This window comes from Halyomorpha halys, unplaced genomic scaffold, assembly GCF_000696795.3.
Source record: "Halyomorpha halys isolate HHAL.00 unplaced genomic scaffold, Hhal_1.1 Scaffold499.1, whole genome shotgun sequence".
NCBI lineage: Eukaryota > Metazoa > Arthropoda > Insecta > Hemiptera > Pentatomidae > Halyomorpha > Halyomorpha halys.
The window spans coordinates 810,727-820,872 of NW_027110524.1; the positions used below are offsets into that span (position 1 = coordinate 810,727).

A 10,146-nucleotide genomic window follows, 5' to 3' on the forward strand; every position below is an offset into this window, starting at 1 on the left:
CATCTTCACACACGGTCAATCAATAATCTTCCAGTCCATCATTTATTATATTTCACTAAATTTCATAATTGTATGTTTATACAATTATATGTAGTTATAAATATGATAAGCATTAAACATAATATTAATGATGGAAGAAAATTCATTAGTAGGAAATTTCATGTGCGTTATATGAGGAGGTTTAAACGACAGTGGAGCAAGGCAAAAATAATGTATTATTTTTTAGGTTTCTTCTTCTTATTTTTTTCGCTTCTTACCAAAGTGTAGTGAACAAAGCGCTTGAAAATCTGTACCACTAAAAATCAAAGGTTTCAGTACTTTTTAAGGAAGTTCTGTTCATTAAACAGCGGTTGTGCCAGGTGGTGATTTTTTATCCACGATTATGCTTAGTCGCCTAATTTTTCCATTAATGTAGTAAGGTTACCCACATGAGGCTAGAATAAATAATAATAAAACGATCCGTGTCCTTGGAGTAAGTAGCACAGCGTCTTACTCATTGAGCTACTCCAATCCCTAAAGTTCATAATAAACTTTTTTATAAGTCTTTCTTAGAACGGCTACAAAATGGCACCCACGTTCTACAAACATTTCATCTCTTGTGAATAATATTTAAATTAACAATTGCACTTAAAGGAATATCTTTCTTGTTTGTGGTGAGCTGTATCTATTTATTTAAAAAAAAATAATGAGAAAGTATTTCGTTCAGATGTCTTGAAGTGATGATCCGTTTCTGGTTTGTCGGTTTTTGTTGGTGTGAGATGTGTTTGTTTTGTTTTTCTTCATGTGAAAATGTGATTTTATTTGTGATTTTATGTTCTGGTTGTTTTGAGACTCAAGGATTCCTGATTAGTATCTTCTAATTCTTTTTATTGATAATTATTGCAAAAATTGGGCGACGAAACTGGCCAGAAAATATTTGCTATAACCTAATATTTATGGACATAAATGTTATTTACCTATCTATACCTGAGTTTACTCCTATCTTGGTAGGATATATTCAAGGCGTTTTAACTTATTCATTAAATTAAAAGTTCGAATTTTATTTATTACTTTTAGCTCGTCAATTATAGTTATTATACTGTAACTACATTAAACTTATCTTCTGGTTCTGGATTTCAAAGAAATTAAATAAAATTACTAATTTTTAGATCATAAAATTATTTTTTATCTTACTTATACACTTCAAAGCCCACGTTTTGTTTGTGGTATCAGTATTTTACGAGGCCGAGAGGCTTAAGTAAAATTAAAAATACTTATCATGTCTTAAAATGCCGTAGTGTCGGTTTTTCCCCAAACCTGCTTACCCTCCGTTCTGGGCCGCTTTCTTGGAAAACATTCCAAGTTAGGAAGTCCTTCAGGTCAACGGCCCACTGCGATACCTGAGGGCAGACCTTGACAGCTGCCTCGGGTTATTATTCCTTCTGGGAGGTATCTGGAAATATTTAACAGAAAATTGAAATCCCACAAAAATCCATCAAAGGGCTACTATTTCTGAGGACGGAATCGGCATTCTTCGGGAATGGTTCTGTCACAAGAATATTTATCACACTCTTTGACACAGTCAGGAATTCGGGCTTGTGGAGCATGCATAGCCGAAACACAGCAAAAGATGGGAAAGTATAATATAGTACTAAGCTTTATTATATTTCTTCTCATGAACTCTGGAATATCTGATTTGAGCTTTTAATTTTACTTAATTGACAAAATAATAAAAGACATATAATGAACAAAGAACAAACTATTATTCACTTCTTAAGCGCCATCTATTTAAAGTGGCTTACTATAAAAGTAAAGAATTTATTTTTTTGGTTCATAGTATTTTTTATTATAACTTGCGGGGATGCACAATTGTTATACATTTCCGCAATGGATTCCTATTAGTATTTTCGGATTCGAACATCTTGGTTCGTTGAGCTATTTATTTATTATGCTTTAATTTAATTTTTTTTTACTTTCATGAAATGTCATTAAATAAGTAATAAAAACGTTATTATTAAGTCAAACATATTCTATCTATTTTCTTATATATGTTAATTGTTAATTTGTCAATACTTTTTTTACTTAATCGTCTCCTCTGAGCAGTAAAATTGATAAAAATTAAAATAATAAATATCAATGATGCATTTTAGTAAAAGCAGTTATATATAATAACAATTTTTTTTAATTACAGGCACCCACTATCTCCATTTCTGACGTTACTGCTTAACAAGCGACTTCGAGCAGAACTTACTGCAGTTCTTGCTTAGAGCGTCCAACGAACGACCGAGAAAGCTCGGTTTCGAGCTCATAATAAAGGTAAAATTTTCATTTCGTATGAATAGATAATAGTAATTATATACATACACAAGCACTCACTCATAATTGTTTATATTTAGTAAATTACAATTTATTCTGTAGTGTTATTTCTTGCGATATTTGCGTTGCTAAGAGGAAATTTGTTCATATTACGTCTGTTCCACTGGCCAGTTTCGATTGTCAGAAGCATGCCTAGTAAAGGTTTCATGTACAGACGATTCCGGCATCAATAATCAAACTGCCAGATATTTAGATTGCTCCGACCAACACTTAGCCGAGTTCAAAACTGTTTCTGACGGTTGAGTATGTGCAGTACATTAATCCTGAGCCAAGTGCTGAGTTGATTCTTTGTTGGAACAAAGCTATTGTAGTAAAACATTACAAGTTAAAAAAAAATAAATGAAAAATAAATTGTCGTCCTTATATTCTTTAATTATCTCGTTCTTGGCTGTCGTAACGTATTAAATATAGTTTCTGATATTCATAAAAATGTTAGACCAATAAAATCCCCATCTTTTTGAAAAAATGTCTTCCTTTTTTATGAAACTTTTTTTTTTTTTTATAAAAGTTTCAATTTCGTTAATATTAGTATTTACTTATTAAATAAATCAAAAATTTGTATCCTTTTTTGTCTCAACTCTTTTTATTTTTCACAAGTCCAACGTTTCGGTCATTTTAGCCATCCTCAAGGACATCTTCAATTATAATTTCTTCCTCACATTAAATTTAGAGTTACTTTTGCAGGCTATTCTGCCCAGGTCATTCATTAATTGTAAGTTAAAAGACTATGTTTATTTTTAATTTAAAATCATAAATATTTAATTCTTCTTATATAAGATTATCCACAACAAATTCACTACCATATAACAAACCATTTATAACCAATTATATTAGTATTTAAAATAATTAGTATATTGGTTCGGAATATACTCATGAACAATTCATTTCTCTTTGCTACTTATTAATTATAATTATTTTTCACATTTTGGTAAAATAAAATCAGAAAGAACAGTTTTGAAAAAACTTAAGACAGATAATTTTCTATTTATTTATTTTTCTAAGCTCCATGGAGGTCCGGGGTTGATACCAATGAATAATATTAGTATTAGATTCATATAGATCTCTTTTGATGTTTTGAAAGATGCATTTGAAGAGGGAACTGAGGAAGAACATATATTATGGAAATGTAAGAAAACTATTGTCTTCCGCCTGATGACGGAGTTCCAGTTTTCTGATATCAGTAGTTGATTAGCTGTCCTCAGTCGAGTCTGATGTTGATGTTTATTTGTCCCCTTTGAGGGGAGTCTTAAATAAAGGGTTAGTACAGTATTATAGACTGTCGAAGAATTGGACATGTCTCCAAAATGGTGTTAATATGGGTTGGAGAACAGACATTCAGCTTTTTCAACAGTTGTAGTAACGTAGGGTTTGGATAAAATGCAAAAGAGTCGTGAACGATAATATGAACAATGGGCATGGAGAGAGAACAAATCCTCAAAATTAATAAAGTTAAAAAAAAATTAATTTCTTTGAAAATCTGTGGTATTAAGGTTTTCATACAAAGCTAAAAACGAACATTAATTGCTGCTACTTCACTTCAAGCTTCTTAAGTTTTTTATAATTTGTTGTAAATATAAATTTAATCACTTAATGCAATCAGTAATATTTTATTCTACATATAGATGAAACAAATTTATTGGTACATTCATTTCGTTTCCTACATTCAAGAAGACACTTTTTTATTTCTCATATCAAGGCTGATAGTATTATAGATACAACTTTAATTGTTATTAAGTTAACGAAAGGTTTTTGTTCATATGTAATAAAGAAGGACCAGATTTTTAACCTTGAAATAGAGAACAATGGCAGTAAAGAATGATATACTTATATCAATATTGATATAACAATGATACACTTATATACAATTTTTCTCTTGGCTCTCAGAGTTGATTTAGGATCTATTCAGTAGATTTTTTTTTTTTATTTCATATAAAATGATCATCAAGTTCCCGCATTTATAATATATTAAAAAATGAATATTTTTTCCGTTATAGGCCAATAATATTTAGTATTCTTCGTAACTGCCTTTCTACTGGTCCGATTTAGCTGATTTTTTTTTCTTTTTGTAGATAATTGTATTGCCTATAATGTAGTCACTTGTTTAATGTACCAATAATGTTTAATTTTGTTCTTACTTTATTATTTATTGATTAAATTTAAACCTCACTCAATGACACGGAATCTTTTCAAAATTAGTCGAGTAGTAAAAATGTTTTTAGTGAACCATTATCTTTTAGATATGTGTGTGTGTGTAAAATATATATCGATTTAATTGTACTTGTTATAATTGGATTTTATAAAGTCCATTTCTCACTGTGACAGTGTGGAAAGCGCGATTGGAGTTGATTAAGAAAATCTGCTTGTTAGCATTGCCGACATTCATATCCGCACAACTTTCTTAACGAAGCAAGCCCCCAAGCAATGACTCTAAAGTTGATTTATCCACTTCACAGCTAACAGCTATCCTGTCCGTTTGGAAAGTACCTTTGCTAGTCACAACTTGCTTTCTCTTTCTCGAGTTCCTTCGAAATGAATTATTTTTATTTATAGAACAAGTTTTTTTCCAGCCGGATAACTCCGGAAAACTCACATCCACATCTGCCCGCACACAGCTGCCTCCCTTTTAAGTTTGTTTTATGGTTCCTATCTTACGTGACTCGGTCCCTACCTCTTGTATTTCTTTTATTGTTCCTCTGCTGTCCCTCTTTCTGAGAAGGATTTTTAAATTATACATCTATAATAGTATTTGATGTCATTCAGTTATTTATAATTTAAATGATTCATTTTATAATTTATCAATTTCGATTAATGATCAACTACTTCAAAATAATGATATACATTATTTTCTATGGGCCATGTATATACTGACAAGTTACTAGATTGAAGTCTTTCTTGATTTTTCAAGAGACAAAAAATAAAAAAAAATTCTGTGTAAAGTTTTAACCAGGATATTATCATAACATACAACTTAAATCCTTGATGCCAATAGTTTTACCTTGTACACCTATCTCTTTACCATATTATCACTAGTTCTAATGAGTATTTTTCTACAATTTATTAGTCTAGATCTGTATTTAGAACTTTATCAGTTTTAGTTCTAGTTCATCAGTTCAGGTTGTATTTATTAGTAACTAGTTTTTAGTCCACCTACATGTATACTTCCTTAAATTATTACTATTATTTCTTTTATATGTTTTATAAACAAAACAGTTGTTTTAAATGTTTTTTTTAAATTTTTAATGTTCAGTCAATTCTTACAATGTTTGTATCTTGTTTTTCATTTAGCCCTGACGAAGCCCTGCAAAGTGGGGCAAAACGTTGGTTAACAATAAATAGTTTTCTTTTACGATTTTGATCCCTTTATTGACCGCCACCTGGACTCCTACAGTCTTTATGCCAATCGAAAGATAATTTGTTTGGCATGTTTTGGACTCAAATCCTTTATACTTATACGTGCAGATATGGAAAGCTGCCCCTCCATAGAAATGAAATAAATATCAATTTATTAAAAATTAAGTTTTTCAAGCAAATTATTGTAATAATTAATAAAGAACTGCTATCATTATATATAGTTTTCTTAAAATTTTGGTTTCATTCGCCTTTTCCGTGCTGAAATGTCACAACTTGATTCACTATGGCTTGCCCCTCTAGTTTTGATCCTGGATACGCCCTTGGATATGTTCTTGTATATAGTAACTTTTGGGAAAATCATACACTCTTAAAATTTGATATATATTTTATTTATTCATTAGGTGACATTTCGGATTTTTTTTTTTTTGGTTTTCAGAATACAAGATCTAAAATTATCCATTAAATATTGTCAAAACTATTTAAAAAAAAAATTATATATTAAAAATTTTGTTAAATAACGAATGTTATTTTTTTTAAAAATTCTGCATTACTATAATTATGAATATTTTTTTTTGTATTTTTTTGAACTATATTATAATAAAGAATTACCAAAATATTAGCCATGTTTTCATAAGATGGATATCAATTTCAATATAAATGATTTATAACTGTAGTAATGTAGACGGTTTATTTTAAAAAAGTTTTTATTTAAATGTATGAATTTAGGAATTAGGTTTGAAAAAGGACAAAAATTAATCCCAAAACGTGTGTTTCCAAATACATAATCAATTCTGTTTTTAAATATTACACACCTAACTGACAGAGTCCCCGTTCTGAGTTTTCCATTTATGTTATTTGAAAAATATTTGTTATTGATCAATTGATGTAGATTTTATAAGAAAGTTTCCCAGACTAATTTATTATTTTAATTTTTTTAAATGAAATTAGAAAAACTTTTCTAAATACTTTTTTGTATGAATGAAACTGCGAATTTATCCCATTTCTCAAGATCCCTGTTAAAGTTTACTAAATTTTTATTTTTAACATTGAAACAAGGTTTTTGTGTCATAATAGCGTTATGATCCTTATCACATGATTGATAAGGATTTAATTATCGAATATAGGTCATGTATCGATCCTTGAGCCATTTAAAAGATTTGAAGACTAATTTTGATTTTACGGTGATTCCTAAGATTGCCGCCTAATGGAGGTCATAATTTGAAATATTATTGCTGTCGTGGTTGGCAATGTGAATTAATCTAACATTAAATTTTTAAAAGTACATTTATTTTATTGGTATACCTTGGGAATATGACAACTACTAATGTTCGGATTCCTAATCCTTATAAAAATTAAAATGAAATGGTGTTGTAGTATAAAAACAATAGCTGCTGGTTTCTAAGAATATAGTTTGTCTTTTTATGTAAAAGTTTATCCTTTAGCAGATAACGTTTCAGATTAAGAAACTACAAACCTTAAAAAATACACATTCTCTGTTGTTGCTTTAAGATACAGAAATATAAATCATGAAATCAATCTCATTATAGGCTCTAAATTCAAAAATTTCAGTTAATAAACCAATTTTTATGATTATTTATGATTTATATTGTTATTTATAATTTATATGAATATTTATGATTTATATTGTTATTTATAATTTATATGATTATTTATGATTTATATTGTTATTTATAATTTATATGATTAATTTATAAGAACGGTTAAACCTTACTTAATATGAAATAATCCTGATTAAGCCATTTGTCTGTCAAACAGTTTCTCTTCTTTTTAATTTCTCAAAAAAAATAGTCTATTTTGTTTTGGCAGAGGTGGAACGAATTATTCATGAGAGGCAAGGTTAGAGTGGTAAACCTGGCCGGCAGACGAGACCAATCTGAAAGAGGGTGGGGTCAAATCGAGGGGGATTTTATAAATATTAAAAAGGCACTGGTTACATTTTTTATTATCCATCTGCTCCCCCTCCTCCCTCTGTTTTCGTCCGTAAGTTTGTATTTCAGAACCGGTATAAGTTATTATTTAAATCGAGATTTCTAAAAAATCTACCGCTCACATTCCCTCTAACAAAATAACAAAAGAGAAAAAAGATCTAGTTTTTTGGTATTATGAAAAAAAAGAAGATAACAGTGACGTAGCTATTCTGATCTATTTACTCGGCAAACCTTTTTTTCTTGTGAAACAACATTCGATTTTTCGTATTGGTGAGAAATAAAAATTTTCAATAAATAATGCTGTATCAATCGATTGCGATTATATTTGTAATCTAAATTTATCAGAAACGATCTTTCATCGTCACTTGTTTAGAAATAAAAACCCCGATATCTTGAAGTGAATTGCTTTTATAAAGATTTGTAAGATCACGATAAATTCTATGAAATATTAATGACTGGCTTTTTTGCAATAGTAATTACACTATATTTTGTAAAATATATCATCCTTTTTGCCTTACACTCTAGTAAACTCAAAGAATGGAAATTACTTTTAAATATCAAATAATACATTTTGGCGTTGAAAAAGTATTTATAGTGTGGAGCAGTAGTAAATACAAGATAATTCCAGGGTTATCCAGCAATGAAGAAGTAGGTTCGTTTTTGTTTTTGGCAGTATTAGAGAAACTGTATTCCAATGATTATTGGGTTTACAGAAGCCTGGTTGGTCTTACATTGTAGAGCATCTAATCTACTAGTGTATTGAATAAAAACCATTTCTTAATGACCAAACCGAGAAAAACTGAAAAAAAAAGTTAATAAAATTACACACATTGTCAGTCACTGCCCATCTTGTGGGGTATCATTCGGCGAATATTATATACATTTATAAACTAGATTAAATTTTTTACAATTTAAAACTAAATTCTGGTCTCTGTAAGCCCAAGTATTCAAGGCCGTTAAAGGTGGCGGAGTTGAGGCGTCACCTTAGCAACTCCATGCAGGGGCACCGATTCGAATCCGGCCTAGACATGTTGACTCTTTTTCATGGCAGTCCCACCGAATTAGTGGATACCTGCCAAGGGATGAACAAAACAAAAACCCAACAGTTTGAGACGTTTTCTCAAATGTTGGCAAATTAAAAAACAAAAATAAACCGAACAACCTCCTTATTGCTATAGACACTTCTGTCATTAATGAGTTGTATTTTTTTGACTTATTTAAAAATAGAAAAATATTACAATTCTTTGTTCGTAACAATGTTTAAAAAATAATAAAATAAAAACAAAATTTGAATATTAATATTTGTCAATTAGAATTAAAAATAAAAAGTGAATAATTTATTAATTATAATTATTAACGATAGATGATTTTTTTTATTATTATTATAGTGAAAATTAGAATTAAGTGAATCACCACTGATACTGATAGCTAACTAATTTGACGGAAACTGACGCCAGTCAGTAAACACTTGAAATTCATTGGCTAAAATCCGCTTACTTTACACTTCCTCACTGCATGACATCATTTCTAGAACATGATAAATATCTAGTTGTAAAAATTCATTTCCTTTGACTTAATCTTTTTTTTTTTTATAAATATTCTCATATTTCTTCCCAAATTGGATGTTAATTGCGATGTTAGCGGACTAAAACAAGGCTTATGTCAATAAAAGATGCAGTTAAATAATTTATATAGCAAAAAAATATTTCTAAATCTTTGCATTAAATAAAATGTGAGGAACAAGAGTTTTCAGAATGTTTAAAATTAAGTGTTGTGCGCGAATCAAACAACATTTACTTATCACCGTAATTAGAGTAAAAGTTTATTTTATACTTAGCTAAGTGAAACTCAAAACTGACTATTGATATAACACCGTAAAAACACGAATTGATTTATTTTTAATTGTAGTTTATGCGGTTTTTATTTCACTTCTACAACTTTATATGCTAGATTTTAATTTTTCCTTAGCCTTTGGCTTTTCACGACCTCATTCGTTTAGAATTAAGGACTGATCCATTGCTACAAGAAGGTTTTAGTGCTAAAAAACTGTTTTGTTTAATTTTGTAGTATAACCAAGGTCTGAAATCGATTTTTTCCTCCAAAAAATCATATAACAATTATCATATTTAATTTTTAATTTTAAAATCATGATTTATTTAAACATACAAATTTAAATCGGTCCTTGATGTTTATTGATTCGATTAAAAATATTGATGACTCATCAAGTATTACATAGTATGTCATAAATAATAATGATTAAACTGTTATAAAAAATCAGTTTATCAGAAAATAATAATCACCTGATACTTTACAATATACACCATATGTGTTATTTTAAATAAGATACATTTGAACTTTTGAAAGGACGTTTACAACAGAGCATATTTAGCGACTTACGTTCCCGGTTTACACTTGATAACTTGAAAAAATTCCTATGTTGTAACAAAACTCTTCTAGCTCCATTTAGTGAAGTAGATTTATTTTTATATAT

At 29.0% G+C, this 10,146-nt stretch overlaps 1 protein-coding gene across 2 annotated transcripts in view; it reads left to right on the plus strand.

Annotated features, from left to right (window-relative positions):
* Window positions 1-10,146, plus strand: part of LOC106683617 (leucine-rich repeat-containing protein 15) — a 181,407-nt gene that overhangs the window by 151,615 nt on the left and 19,646 nt on the right. For both annotated transcript variants that reach the window (XM_014425190.3, XM_014425191.3), the window contains one exon: window positions 2,171-2,295. The gene's annotated coding sequence lies outside the window, so the exon portion shown is untranslated. The remainder of the gene's footprint in view (window positions 1-2,170; window positions 2,296-10,146) is intronic.